We start from the raw sequence: 15855 nt of genomic DNA on the forward strand, positions 1-15855 counted from the left end.
GTATAGAAAAGAAATTAGAAATTGGTCAACAGATTTAGAATATTTAAATGGCTGTGGTGTGCAAGTATGCATAAAAAGTGACTTTGTAAAGTGTCTTATTTAAAGTGATTTGTGCATTATTTAAAGTGATTTGTTGTTTTTGATGTTGGCGTGGGGTGGCCATATGGGCTGGGGGCATCTGGGGGTTCCTTGGGGGTGGGTTTCTTCTTGGGGGGTTCGGCAATGGGGCTGCGATCCTGGCCTGGATGGGGTGTTGGTGACTCTTGGGTGCTGTTTTTCTGGCAGCTGTATGCGGAGCTGCTGGGGATGCCTGTGACGGCGGACGTAGGTTGCCGGCCCGGGGGCCCTTACTGTAGGAAAAACGGTCTTAACCTGGGTGTCTATTGTCTTATGCAGTCTGGGAGTTGACTGAATGATGGGGGGGTAGTTTTTCCTCTGCTGTGGGGTCTGGTGGGCCACCCCGGGCAGATTTGAGGAAACAGGGGTGCCTACGGGGGTCAGCGGGGAAGCTGGCTCCAGAAGGGGGTTTTATTTATTTTTTTTGGCCCCTCTGATGCTTTCCTCCTCATCACTAAGGCTTCACTCCTCCCGCTTCATCACACCAAAAACACACAGGTAGGGTTTTGAGGTGCGGGTGCGTCGCTAGGAGGCGGGGGAGGTGGTACTCCTCTGTCTCCTCGTGTCCACCTGCATCTCAATCACACATTACAACTTAGACACTCTCATTACTTACTGTCACATGACACATACATATAGGGCCTTGGGGGGTGGGCACATCGAATGGCATCCAAGGGGCGGTCTGTTCATTTACCCTTCCCTCTGGTGCCAGTGCCCACTTCTCAAATTTAAGCCGCACATAGACATTTAGGGCTCTGGGGAGGGGAGCTGACACAAGCTTGTGGAGGGTGCCCCTCCCCTGTTTTAAAGCACCCCTGTTTTAAAGCACCTTAAAACAACACACAACAACACTACATTTATGCGGGTGGGGTGAAGCACGGGGTCTTCCTTTTTTTTTATTTATTTTTTTAATCAAACATTTACATGGAGGAACCTTATGAACATAAGCGCGCTCATACACACAGGTGTGCACACAAATGTACACACAAGCATTCACATTGGTGTAAAAACAGGGGTGCACAGACACACACTGTCTTGATCTGCTGTTGCTTCAAAACTTATTTTGTAATATTAGTTATGTGTGCTGCCTAATAACATTTAACATTTAGTATTTACCGTGAGTCATACAGATGTTGATTGTTGCTGCAGTTTCTCTGATGTTGTGTCCTCTGGTGTTTTCTCTTTTTGTCAGCAGGTATGGAAGCAAATTCTATTTATTTATTTATTTATTTATTTATTTGTTTGTTTGTTGGTTTTCTGTCTATATTTCTATATTATTATTGTGTGTATGTGTATTTGTGTATATGTAGGTATATATTTATGTGTGTATGTGTGTGTATATGTGTATGTATATATATATATATATATATATATATATAAAATTACTTTTTTTCTTCTTCTTCTTCTTCTTTCCTGTTTTCCCCTGGTCTTGTCTGTCAAGTATGGTTAAATAAAAGGGTATATAAAATGTAATTAATTAATTAATAAAAAAAAAAAGGCTGTGAATGATGATAGCATAGCTACACATACGCATTGTCATGTGTTATCTGTGTTACTGACAGGCCAGGAAAAAAAAAAAAAAGAATATTTAAATGGCTGTGGTGTGCAAGTATGCATAAAAAGTGACTTTGTAAAGTGTTTTATTTAAAGTGATTTGTGCATTATTTAAAGTGATTTGTGCCGTGGAGTTTCAAAAAGATGGTATTAGTCTTGTGTGGTGGTGTGATGATTGAGAGACCTTATCGCCTGTGGAAAGAAGCTCCTCCTCAGTCTCTCTGTGTTGGCTCTCAGGGAGCGGAATCGCTTTCCAGACCGCAACAGAGAGAACAGTCCATTGTTGGGGTGGCTGAGGTCCTTCACGATCTTCCTGGCCTTGGTCCAGCACCGCTTGGTGTAGATTGAGTGCAGGTCAGGGAGCTCGGTGCGGATGATGCGCTCAGCTGATCGCACCACCTTCTGTAGAGCTTGTCTGTCCTGCATGGTGCTGTTCTCGAACCAGGTCGTGATGTTTCTCGTCAGGATGCTCTCTATGGTGCAGGAGTAGAAATTCCTGAGCACCTTGGAGGGCAGTCTAAAGTCTCTCAAGCGCCTGAGGTGGTACAGATGCTGCCGGGCCTTTTTTACCACTCTTTCCGAGCTCAGACGCTGCCGGGCCTTTTTTACCACTCTTCCCGAGCTCTTTCCGATGTGACAGGACTATGCCAGGTCCTGCGTGATGTGAACACCGAGGTATCTGAAGCTGTCCACTCTCTCCACTGGGCTCCTGTTGATGATGGGGGTCTGGTAGTTCCTCACCTGCTTTGTACTGAAGTCCACTATCAGCTCCTTTGTCTTGCTGACATTCAGGAGGAGATTGTTTCTCTGGCACCAGTTCTCCAGATTTCCAACCTCCTCCAGGTAGGCCGTCTCATCATTGTTCGTGATCAGGCTTACCACGACAGTATCGTCAGCAAACTTGATGACGGTGGTGGAGTTGGTAGTGGCCATGCAGTCATAGGTGTACAGAGAGTACAGCAGGGGGCTCAGAACACAACCCTGGGGGGCTCCTGTGCTGAGAGTGATGGAGGCTGAGACATGTCCGCACATCCTTACTGCCTGTGGTCTGCCAGTCAGAAAATTGGAGATCCACTGACACATGGATGAGCTGAGTCCCAGGTGCTCCAGCTTGGTGGTAAGTGTGGAGGGAATTATGGTATTAAATGCAGAGCTGTAGTCGATGAAGAGCATTTTCACATAATTCCCCCTCCGAGTGTCCAGGTGAGTGAGAGATGTGTGGAGGAGATGTGAGATTGCATCGTCCGTGGAACGGTTTGGACGGTATGCAAACTGTAGTGGGTCCAGTGTGTCTGGTAGTGAAGAAATGATGAAGTCTTTGACCAGGCGTTCAAAGCACTTCATCACTACTGAGGTGAGGGCTACAGCGTGATAATCATTGAGGGAAGCAGGATGAGGTTTCTTTGGGACAGGAACAATGATGGACTCTTTGAAGCATGTGGGGATCATCGACTGAGATAAAGAGATGTTGAATATCTCAGTGAACACAGGTGCTAGCTGGCCTGCGCAGGCTCTGAGAATACGGCCTGAGATGCCGTCTGGTCCTGCTGCTTTCCTGGTGTTCACTCTCTTGAAGGCTCTCCTCACGTCGTGCTCGGTGTGTCTGTCTGCAGCCGTTAGCGCCGCTAGCATTAGCATCGCTAGCGTCTTTAGCTGCAGCCTCGAAGCGAGCATAAAAAGTGTTCAGCTCGTCTGCCAGAGTCACGTCTGCGTTCATCATACCGGATGTTGGTGCTTTATAATCCGTTATTGTCCTTAGTCCCTGCCACAGGCTCCTAGAGTCACTCTGTTGGAGTTGTGACTCTAGTTTCCTCCCGTAGCGCTGCTTCGCCTCTTTCACCGCCTTCCGGACGTTGTATGACGCAGCCTTGTATGGTTCTATGTCCCCCGAGGCAAGTCCCGTGTTGTAGGCAGCGGTGCAAGATCTCAGAGCGTCGCGGATGTTTTTATCCACCCACGGCTTCTGGTTGGGAAACGTTTTAATAGTCTTTTTTTCCATGGTATCATCCGCTAGTTACCGATGAATCCCACAACCTCTTCCGTAAACACGCTGACGTCATCGGAGCTGTTTCTGAACATGTCCCAGTCTGCGTCATCGAGTGCATCCTGTAACGCGGCCACCGATTGGTTCGTGTCCGTATGTGGTGAAATATAAACAGCACTGATTATGACCGATGTAAACTCCAGAGGTAGATAAAAAGGATGACACATGATGGACAGTAGTTCCAGGATTGGTGTGCAGGAGCGTGTGAGAGGAACAATGCTCGCTCTGTTGCACCAGCTGCTGTTCACCATCAAACACACGCCGCCTCCCGCGTCCTGTCCATGCAGTGAACTGAGAAGAACTCGGCCGGCTGGATGGCGTGGTCCGGCACCACTGGGTTCAGCCATGTCTCAGTGAAGCAGAGGAGGTTGCAGTCCCGAATGTCTCTCTGGAACTTTATCCTGGCCCTGAGGTCATCGAGTTTGTTTTCCAGTGACTTGACGTTTTCCGAGCAGGATGCTAGGCAGAGGTGTGCGGTGTGCACGGGCTCTCAGCCTGTTCCTGACGCCGGCTCGTTTCCCTCGGGGCCGCCGCTTCGCATCGCGTCCATTGTTCTCCCTCAGGATCTCACTCGGCCAGCTCGGATCCGGAGTTAAAAACGTCGAATTGTAAGTACATTGTATACCAATAGAAACAAAAGTGTCTCTATCATAACTAATGTACTTCATGGTGGTAATTTGACTGGTTTTAAAACGCTGTAAACTAACTTAAAGAACAAAAACAAAGAAAAGGTGGTCGGAGCAGTCGTGACGGCAGCCGACCTCACCGGCGCCATCTTGGAATTCTTCTTTCCTTCAATCCTTATTCTTGAGCTCCTCCTACATTTTGCTAAACATTTCATAGTCTCTTTCAGGTAATTTACTTTTTGAAAAACCTCAAAAGGCTACATTGAACTTACTGGATCATTAAAACATACTGGTATGCTATCATCGACTGCATTTCATAGCTACTACAATAATTACCATTCGCTTGGGGTTTTAACAATCACATTTTTTTTACTCTATTTAAAAAATCTTTCACTAAACATCTCGCTTTAAAGTCAATTCAAGAGTTACAACAGCACCTCTAAAATCACTGTCCAGGAACTATGCCACCTGGTACAGTACTTTAAGCCTCCTGCTCTGCATGTTTCCAAACTCTTTTTGCCCTTCCCCACTCCAATCTCATCTGAAATTATATCTTCCAGCTTCTGATTGACTGAACACTCCTGATCCAGCAGTGGGTAGGGCAGGGATAATTGGAAAACAATTAGGCCAGGTGTCCTTGAGGACCAGGGTTGAGAACCCCATATCTATTACACCATGTTCCTGCAGTAGCATGAAACTTCTCTGCTCTTTGGCGGTTTTCAAATTCCTAATAAAAAAAAAAAAACCTTTATTTATCCACATGGGGAAATAAACTGCATGCAGAGTAAAGCAAGTTTTTTTTTTTTTTTTTTAAAGTTTGAAAATCCACATCCAATTCGGACTTCAAATGGTAACCAGATATATACCTGTTTATATGTAAATGCATAATTTTATAAAAATAATAAAATCATTTTGTAATATTCGAAAACACGGGGCGCATAATGCCAAATGCAATCACAGAGCAGTTTGTGAATATATAATTTGTCATAAAACAAGACGTAAATAAAAATTACTGTGTATTTCATTTTAAAAAATTTTATTGCAGTAAAGGTGTAAGCACAATCAGTTTTGTATGTTTCACGCAAGAAATGGACGTCACATAGTGGACCTTCGCTCACACATGCACTCACTATTTAAATACCCCCCCCCCCCCCCCCCAATGGTTCTAAAGGTGAAGCGAGCATGAGATAGGGTGATGAGTCTAAAGCTGGAAATTGAAGGGGTGATGTTCAATGTTGTTAGTGGCTATGCACCACAGGTAGGTTGTGACTTGGAAAAGAAGGAGAAATTGTGGAGTGAGTTAGATGAAGTGAGAGAGTGCCAAACAATGAGCAAATGAGGATTCGTATGCTAGATTGAATAGTAAGGAGGGGGAGCAGTGGCGGCTGGTGAAAATTTTTCCTGGTGGGGCTGATGTGACAAAATATTTCTTTGCTTTGTCCAATATAAGAATTAAAATCAACAGTCAGACGATGATTACAATTAACAGTAATGATTTAATCTCCTCCTCAAAATCACCAGTTTCACAGATAAAGTAAATGAACAAATTTCCATTGTATAATACGCCATGCATGCTTAAGAGAGTATCAAATACAATAATCAACATCAAAGGGTATGATCAGCTGGATCACCTTCCAAGCAAAGTTGCATCTCAAAGTGGTTCACACAAAGAAAAACAGTTTTAAAAATGCAATTTAACAAACAGTCTAAAACGGGTATATTAATAAGGATCTCACCGAATTTGGTGGAAACTGCTCTTCGCTCATTAAGTTCGCCATCATTACTCTGATTGGCCGCGCCTCAAAAGAAAAAAAACTTAAATTTTAAACTTATTTTCTGCTGCTTGGGGCAGAATTTCCAGCGCCCCAAGACCATAAAATTCTGAGAACCTGATTGGCCGCATATTTATTAATTTACCCTAGCAACAGTACATGACTGGCTATTTGGCTGCACTCAGGGGCGCTTTTTCTCAGCGCCCCATGACAGAAACGATACAAGTCTGTCTGTGGAAATTCACTGGTGAATGAATGTTACTAGGTGGGCAATGTTGTATATGTTATTCATATCGCATGTAGGCACATACTGGTGGGTAAACCGAATTTAAAAACTTAATTTGTAAAAATATATTTTAAATTTTTATCCCCTCTTATCAGGGAGGGCGGTGCCCCAGCGCCCCCTATGGGCCGGCCGCCACTGAGGGGGAGGTGGATTTGTACAGGTTGGCGAGGCAGAGAGATAGAGATGGGAAGGATGTGCAGCAGGTTAGAGTGATTAAAGACAGAGATGGAAATGTACTGTCTAAGGAGCCATACAATGAAGCTGTGGGAAAGAGTAGTGGAAGCTAGGTTAAAGGGGTCATACAGTCCTACATGCACTTTTTCAAGCTGTTTGGACTGAAATGTGTGTTAGGAGAGTGTGTACACAACCACTTTACAATGATAAAGAGCCGCCCAGTGATTTTCTTTTCATTTATTAAAATGACATGCCCTTTCTGAAATCAGGCCAATCTCAAATGCCTGTCACTCTGACGCCACACCGAAAGAGGCCGCTCCTACTATAGTTGATTGACACCGGTGTTTTAGCAAAGACCCGCCGAGTGAGAAGAAGCTGTCGGCCATTGTTTTTCGCCGCTGAATCAAAATTTCGCCTAAGCGAGTGTGGTGTACAGTTGTTGGGTGCAATAGCAAACACAGCAGTCGTCATTCACTACCGACTTCTGAATTTTGTTCTTAAAGCTAACATCCCCGCCGATCTACCTAAATGTGTTCATGTTTGCCCTAATCATTTTTCACTAGACTGCTTTATAAACGAGGGTCAATATAAAGCAGGTTTTGCTAGGAAGCAGCTCACAAAAAATGGATCTGTTAACTTACACTCTCATAGAACATGGTTATGTCATCTTCTCTATAATTCCTAATCGCACGTTTATAATAAACAATGCATTAAGGTGATTGTCTAGTTGCAAACTGTGTACGTAGTCGGAAAACTATATTATGCTTACCTTTGTAACGTTAGATGGTTTCAAACGATGTCCGTCAGAGATTAAGAAGTCATGTAAACACATCAGTAAACACATCGCGTTCGTATCTCTCTCAGTAAGCTTCTCCGCTTTTGTTGTTGTTGCTCGCGGCAGCGTAACAGCCCGTTATTTCATGCCCATGCAGTGATGAGAAAGACAAATCGAGTCGATGCATGTCCATTCTTTTAATTTCTGCGTTGTCAGGCGATATTACAAACTTCCGCGTACTTAAATCAAACCAAAAACTACTGAAGAAAACAGGCTCAGGCTCTATATTCCAGCATTTTCCAGTTTGGACTGCATTACCCACAAAGCATTGCCCGAACTGCGTTGACAGAACTGGGGGGCGGGCTCAGCAGAGATCATAAGCATTTAAAGAAGCATGTACTGAAACAGGTTGCTGAGAACAGAGCTAGTTTTTATCAGGTAAAAGTAGTGTTTTTTTTACACAACCATTGAAAATTTTTAATTAAAGTATATTACAAACTTTTCATTAGGACCCTAAAGAATCATATTAACATTTAAAAATGGGGCTGAATGACCTCTTTAAGGGCAGAGGTGAGCATTTGTGAGCAGCAATATGGTTTCATGCCTAGAAAGAGTACATCAGATGCAGTATTTTCTTTGGAGATGCTGATGGAGAAGTACAGATAGGGTAATAAAGAGTTGCATTGTGTCTTTGTAGATTTAGAGAAAGCGTACGACAGGGTGCCAAGAGAGGAGCTGTGGTGTTGTATGAGGAAGTCTGGAGTGGCAGAGAAGTATGTTAGAGTGGTGCAGGACATGTATGAGAGCTGTAAAACAGTGGTGAGATGTGCTCTAGGTGTGATAGAAGAGTTCAAGGTGGAGGTGGGTCTGCATCAAGGATCTGGAAAGCAGATGAGTGAAGGTTAGCCGCAGCAAGACGGAATGCATGTGTGTGAATTAGAGGAACCCAAGAGAAAGTGTAAGGACACAGGGAGCAGAGGTAAAGAAGGTGCAGGATTTTAAGTACTACGGTCAACGGTCCAGAGCAATGGAGAGTGTGGAAAGGAGGTGAAGAGGCAGGTACAGACAGGTTGGAATGGGTGGAGAAAAGTAACAGGTGTGTTGTGCGATAAAAGAGTATTAGGGAGAATGAAAGGAAAGGTATACAGGACAGTGGTGAGACCAGCGATGCTCTACGGTTTAGAGACAGTGGCACTGAAGAAAAGACAGGAGGCAGAGTTGGAGGTAGCAGAGCTACCTAGATGTTGAGGTTCTCCTTGGGAGTGACAAGGATGGATAGGATAAAGAATGAGTTCATCAGAGGGACAACCCATGTTACATGTTTTGGAGATAAAGTCAGAGAGGCCAGATTGAGGTGGTTTGGACATATTCAGAGAGGAGATGGTGAATATATCGGTAGAAGGATGCTGAGGTTAGAACTGCCAGGCAGGAGGTCTAAAGAAAGACCAAAGAGGAGATTTATGGATGCAGTGAGAGAGGACATGTTGGTGTGAGAGAAGAGGATGCAGAGGATAGGGTTAGATGGAGGCAGATGATTCACTGTGGCGACTCCTGAAAGGGAACACCCGAAAGACAAAGAAGAAAGTTCTGTGTCACATACACTCAAAAAAATAACTTGTTGAATGAACGTAATTAAATTATGGAAAGAATTTCCAACTAATTTAATGGCTTTCTTTCAGCGTTAAGTAATTTTGTTGGCCCAACTTAATGTTCTTAGGTTCAGTCAAATTAATTTTATTAGGTTCATTAAACTTATTTACTACAGCTGCGTCCAACATAATTTAATACTGTTAACATAAATAAATAGCGTTGGTACAACACATTTTTCAGTTGTAAATTAAGTTGATCCAACTCAAGTAAATTTTAATTTCAAGCCCTGGTCAACAGAATTCTGTGAAGGAAGGAAGCATAAGACAAACGGGATAAAACGGAGATTTTTATTTTACACCAGCAGCAACTTACAAATGAAGTCTCAATTTGAAAAGATGTACAAAAAACATAAAACACCACAAATAAGTATTAATCATAGAATTTTTTTTTACCACCAACAGAATGTTTTGTACTTTATAACTGTCCGTTATGACTTTTAAATATGACCGTTAGAGACGGTTGGTCAGGAAACTCCTGAAGTCAGATGCAGACAGGACACTTTCACTCACAAACTCCTGTAAAAAAATACAGAGATAAATTCAATTAAAATTCATGATACTTAATTTATCAAATGAACAATATTTATACGTTGTTCCTCTCGCTTCACAACTCATGAGAACAGACCGAAACCAGAACCGAACCGCAGATTAAGCACGCGCATATAACCGTCGGTATTTTAAGTGTGATTAAAAATACAAGAAATAGCTTCAACCAAAATAACGTGACGAAACATCGCTAAACAGCAGGTGACATTTATGTTCAGTATTTCGTTTCTATTTAGAAGGATGGGAATTAATTCCTGCTTACCTTTTCCACACGCGCGCCAAACGCTTGTCTTCTCAACACGCTGTGTTCTCTTCTCGCGATGTCTTCTCGCAAGATTTCCGGTTTTGCTATTTCCGGTTTTCATAGTGACAAGATCTCTTTGGTTTATCTCAACATGATTAAATCCATTACATGTTAAGTTGTTGAATTTCATGTAAATACAACATAATTTATTCATGTTCATCTTGGAAACATGAAATTATTATGTACAAAACACATATTACATTTTAGTACATGTAACAGGTAGCCATGTTCATTTTTTTGAGTGTATTTTTACCAATTTATGCTGTCTTACCTCGAGTGTATTTGGCCGGGTACACAACGTCGCCATCGAACGAATGTTTGCTGGGAAGCTAAGCCCCTTACTAATTTTTTACATTTTTTTATTTCTTAAATAAGCTCCTTTCTTGCACCAGTGTCAGCTGAAAACATCCTGTTTGCCATTAGAATACTTGAGTTTGTTGTAGTGTCAGTCTCCACACTTCACTGAAACAAGTTTTTGCGAGTTGGTGTTTTACAATGTTACAAAGATATGAACCTAGAAATGGTTTACGGTACAAGTTCTTTTAGGTTTTAGTACAAAATGGAACATGGAATAAAAGCATGTTTAACATCAAAATGCATTATGTATTCATTTCATTCATTTTTATGTTTAGATTTCATTATAAACATAAATGTTTGGGGTACATTTTGTTTTATCTGCTTAAACTAAAACCGATTATTCCACTAATAATGTAAAAAATCATCATGTGTCTGGCTAAATAATTTAGAATGTTTTACAATCGATTCAATTCTATTTTATTTGTGTATAGCACTTTTAACAATTGTCCTTGTTGCAAATCAGCTTTACACAATCAAAATAATTATTTAAGTTTGTATGGAATGTGAATGTGTATGAATCAGAATGATCAGATTATCCCTGGTGAGCAAGCCGAGGGTGACAGTGGCAAGGAAAAACTCCCCAAGATGGTAATAGAAAGAAACATTGAGAGTAACCGGACTCAACAGGGAACCCATCCTCATTTGAGTGAAACAGGAAGCAGGAATTGATCTGCATTTATACTGTGTGTTAAATGGCAGCCAGTTCAGCTAATACAGTTGATGTTAATTGATGTTAATATGGAGTCCAGGTAGTTATTGGAGACTCAGGTAGACTTGTAGGAAATTCCAGTTTTGAACTATCGAACAACTGCAGCCAAGTCAAGTCCTCAGAGAAACAGCTGTCAACACCAGTCGAGGCCAGGACCATCTTCATAGTACCTGTAGAGTGAAATCATCCCCAGACACCAGACGCATCCCAAAGAGACACGTGGGGCATCCATTCGATGAGATCTCCAACCAGAAGCGGGGCACCAGGATGGGTCAGACAGGTCCGAAGGGCAGAGGGAGTCTGGATCACTGGCAGCTCAGGAACGACATGTGTAGCTCGAGAGAGAGAAAGAGAGAGAGGGGGAGAGAGAAGAGGAGAGAACAGTTACCGTAGGTATGGTCGCAGTCACAATGTATATTATAAATGAATAAATTTAGTGTAGAGTGCAAGCAGAGACTCTGGCAGGACTAACTATGACACATAATTAAAAGGGAGAGCCAGAAGGAAACACAAACATGAGGGGTCCCTGAGATGTAAAGCAAACAATCACCTCACCGTGATTTATTCAAGGAGATAGGGGGGGATCAAGCAGTAAATACTGCTTAAAAATAATATGCTTCTGGCTAAATAATTTAGGATTTTTTACATGATTTATTCAAGTAAATTCTTCTAAAAACAAAAAAAATCAAGCCTTAAAAATTGCAATATTTGCAATATTGTTGCCATATTTTTTAAAAGTAGATAGCACATAAGATTTTTTACAGTGTGAGGCAACATGACCTTTTATGAACTCAAATTGATACATGATCCCTGAAATGTAACAAATAGGCCCAACACCATAGTACGAGAAGCATCGCCATATCATGATGCTTGTGCCTCCATGCTTCACTGTCTTCACAAAGAAAAGTTAAATCAGCTGCTTCAGGTTTAGAAGAACATGATTTCGTTTTAAATACTGATAGTTGTATGGCAATTATTAGGAGAAATTATATTTCTTCATGGTAAATATTTTACTTGTAGGTGTAGTGAAGTAAAAGGAAACCAACAGACCCAACAGTCATGACGTGCATGGACCCGGTTCTGTGTAATTGAATCATTAATTGAAATGGGGCATGTTCAAAATAATAGCAGTGTGGAGTTCAATTGGAGAGGTAAATTATTCTGTGAAAAACAGGTGTTAAACAAGTTTCCCGTTATTTAAAGATAAATGCAGAAAAGGTTGTCCTGTGCATTTCTCTCTAAAAAACAGAGTAAAATGGGTCAGCCAGACATTGTTCAGAAGAACAGCGTACTTTAATTCAAAGGTTGATTAGAGATGGGAAAACATACAAAGAAGTGCAGAAAATGATAGGCTGCTCTGCTAAAATTATATCAAATGCTTTAAAATAGAGATCAAAACCAGAAAGACATGGAAGAAAACGGAAAACTACAATTTGAATGGATCGAAAAATAAAATTGACAAAGACTCAACCAATGATCATTTCCAGCATCATTAAAGAACACCTAAAGTTGCCTGTGAGTACTGTTACTATTAGAAGACAGCTATGTGGAGCCAAGCTATCAGCAAGAAGACCCACATGAGCTGAAGAGATTACACTATGCCTGTTACGGCGGGCTCGTGAGTCGCAACATAAAACAGGCACAACACCACATTTTTGGGGAAAACTCCATTTATTTACACAAAATGAGAAAAGTTTACATAACAAAACTAGACGTCTAGGGGTGTAAAATAAAATTATACACGCATGAGTACTTAATGGGAAAAAGAGGGGGAGAAAAACACACAAGCAAACAAAACCTGCTCCCCCACCAAAGAAAAAAAACAGTTTGTTATACATCATGACTCTCCCAGAGGCTTAATCAGTGATTAATATCACCTGTTGCCCAGCCAGTGTTTGCACTTCCAGGAAAGCCAGCAGAGGGGGCAATAAACAAGCGTAACACCTCCCCTGTAAAAATATTCCCCAAAGGAATAAAGTATAGAAAAATAAGGGGGAAAAAAGGGGAAAAGAAAAAAAAATCTTCAACAGATCCCGATTCACTTCCACTCCAATTTCTGCTTCCTGGGCCCTAGGAAACAGGATAGAAAGAGGAACAAATAGGGAAAAGTGGACAAAACTTATACTTGAGATAGGGCATCCGCAATTATATTATCACTGCCCCGGATGTGTTTAATGTCAAGTGTGAATGGTTGCAAGATGAGACTCCATCTCATTATTCTCTGATTACGATATTTCATCCAATGTAAAAACACTAGAGGATTATGGTCCATATAATTATTCTATGGGCCAGGGGTAGCTCAGTGGTTAAGGCAGTGGACTACGGTTCAGAAGATCCCAGGTTCAAACCCCACAACCACCAAGTTGCCACTGTTGGGCCCATGAGCAAGGCCCTTAACTGCTCAGTATAATGAGATAAAAATGTAAGTTGCTCTGGATAAGAGCGTCTGCCTAATGTAAATGTATAAACAATAATGGGACTGGCGGATGATCCCAAGTAGACTTTGAAATCTTGCACAGCCAGAACAAGGGCGAGTGCTTCCTTTTCTACAACAGAATAAATCCTCTGATAAGCATTGAACTTTTTTGAAAAGTAACAAATTGGATGCTCTATGCCCCCCAGGCTCTTCTGCAGGAGTACAGCCCCAACTCCCATTTCACTGGCATCTACAGCCAAACAAAAGGGTTGGGAAAAGTCTGGTGCAACAAGCACAGACACGCTAACCAATAAGGCTTTTGCTCCATCAAAGGCCTGCTGAGAAACGGTGGTCCATTTAAAAGGCACTTTGGTACTTATAAGGTCGGTCAGGGGTGCTACAATAGATGCAAAATTTGGACAAAATCCACGATAATAACCAGCCATTCACAGAAACCTACGCAATTCTCGACGATTTGCAGGTACTGGGCAGCCACAAATGGATTCAATCTTGGCTTCAATTGGTCGGACTTGTCCATTACCCACTACTTTACCTAAATAAGTACAATAGTAGCTTTCCCAAACTCACATTTTGCCAGATTTAAAGTTAAAGAAGCCTCAGTCAAACGAACAAATAATTCCCTGATTTTAACTAGATGATCTGCCCAAGATGAGCTATACAAAACCACGTCATCCAAATAGGCCTTACAGCCAGATAATCCAGATAACACCCTATTTACAAGGTGCTGGAATGTAGCGGGGGCGTTTCGGACCCCAATTGCCATAACCCGATACTGGAGCAGGTCATCAGGTGTCACAAATGCTGACAGTTCCTTGGCCTTAGCAGTCAATGGAACCTGCCAGTATCCATTTAAAAGGTCAAATTTGCTCACAAACTTTGCTGACCCCACTCTATCCACACAATTATTTATGCGGGGTAAAGGGTAACAGTCAGGCATGTGACAGAATTCAGTTTATGATAATCAGTACAAAATCTGTAAGATCCATCTGGTTTGTTTACTAGGAGACAAGGAGAACTCCAAGCTCTAAAGCTGGCCTCAGCCAAGTTATTATTTAACAAGTAAGCAACCTCCTTTTTCAACAACTCCTGTTTCATTGGGTTTACCCTATACGCATGTTGCTTGATTGAAAGCGCATCACCCACATCAATGTCGTGTTCAATCATTGTCGTGCAACTAGGCACATCAGAAAACAAGTAAGGAAAAGACTCTACCAACTGCAGCACGTCGCTTCTCTTTGATGAAGAGATATATGGTAAATGATGGACCAATTTCGTCAACATCTCAGAACAAACAGTGATACCTCGAGAAGGAAAACGAACCCCATCGTTCCCGACATAATCAGAGGAAGAAATCTTCTGAGGGGAAGTCTTATCCTCAGTAGACTGTAAAGAGTTGCCAGTCACAGTGTTTATTAACACAACAGAAGATCTGGGAGGAAAATAGGGTTTTAAAAGATTTATGTGACAAACCCGTTCCCCTTTACGTCGTTCTGATGTTTTCAGAAGATAATTCTGTCCGGAAAGGCACTTCAATACAGGATAAGGTCCTGGAAAACAAGCTTGAAAAGGGTTACTTACAAGAGGTAACAAAGCTAACACTTGGTCCTTAACCTGAAAATTCGAGACTTGTTCTGTGACTTGCCCAGCTTCCTTTGGGCAATTGCTCGAGCCTCATACAGCCGACACCACTAACATAATCCAGAACATTTTGGGAGGATTCTGGAAAGATTCACTTATCAGCAAGAACAGCAATGGGACCACGAACTTCATGTCCGAATACCAACTCATTTGGGCTAAATCCCATGCTCTCTTGAATAACCTCTCGAACACCCAAAAGCAACCAAGGTAGCCCTTCTTCCCAAACAGACCCATGCTCCACACAATATGAACGCAATAATGACTTCAGGTTCTGTTGGAACCTCTCCAGGGCCCCCTGGCTTTCAGGATGATATGTGCTGGAGATGTGTTGTGACTGATTTTTAACTGTCGTAAAGCCTTGGCGAACAGACGACTCATAAAATTAAAGCCCTGGGACTTGCGTTGAATTCATACTAAAACATTGCGTACTGACAAAGCTGTAAATGTGCGTACGCAGTAAAAAAATCTGATGTATGAAACACTGCGTACGTGGAATCCCAGGCATATTCTCTTTGTACATCCGAATTACCGTGAAATTGAGCGCACATGCACGAGCGCCAAACCCCTCCCTGCCTCCTCCGCCATATAAATATGTTAATGACTCCACTTTGGCAAAACCAAATGAAAAAGCAATGGCAAAAGCAAGCAGAGAAACTTTACAGAATGTGAATTGGAGGTGCTCCTATCGGAGGTAGACCGGATATAAACTGTTATTTGCAAGTTTGTCCTCCGGAATTAAAAACAAAATAAAATAAAAACTTAGCTGGAATAATATCTTTAAATACATTACTCACCAAGAAGCCACCCATCGCGCACCCTGCCACCTTGGAGCCTCATCCCAACCATGCTGTTTGTGAGGATGAATGA

This window comes from Clarias gariepinus, chromosome 12, assembly GCF_024256425.1.
Source record: "Clarias gariepinus isolate MV-2021 ecotype Netherlands chromosome 12, CGAR_prim_01v2, whole genome shotgun sequence".
Taxonomy (NCBI): Eukaryota; Metazoa; Chordata; class Actinopteri; order Siluriformes; family Clariidae; genus Clarias; species Clarias gariepinus.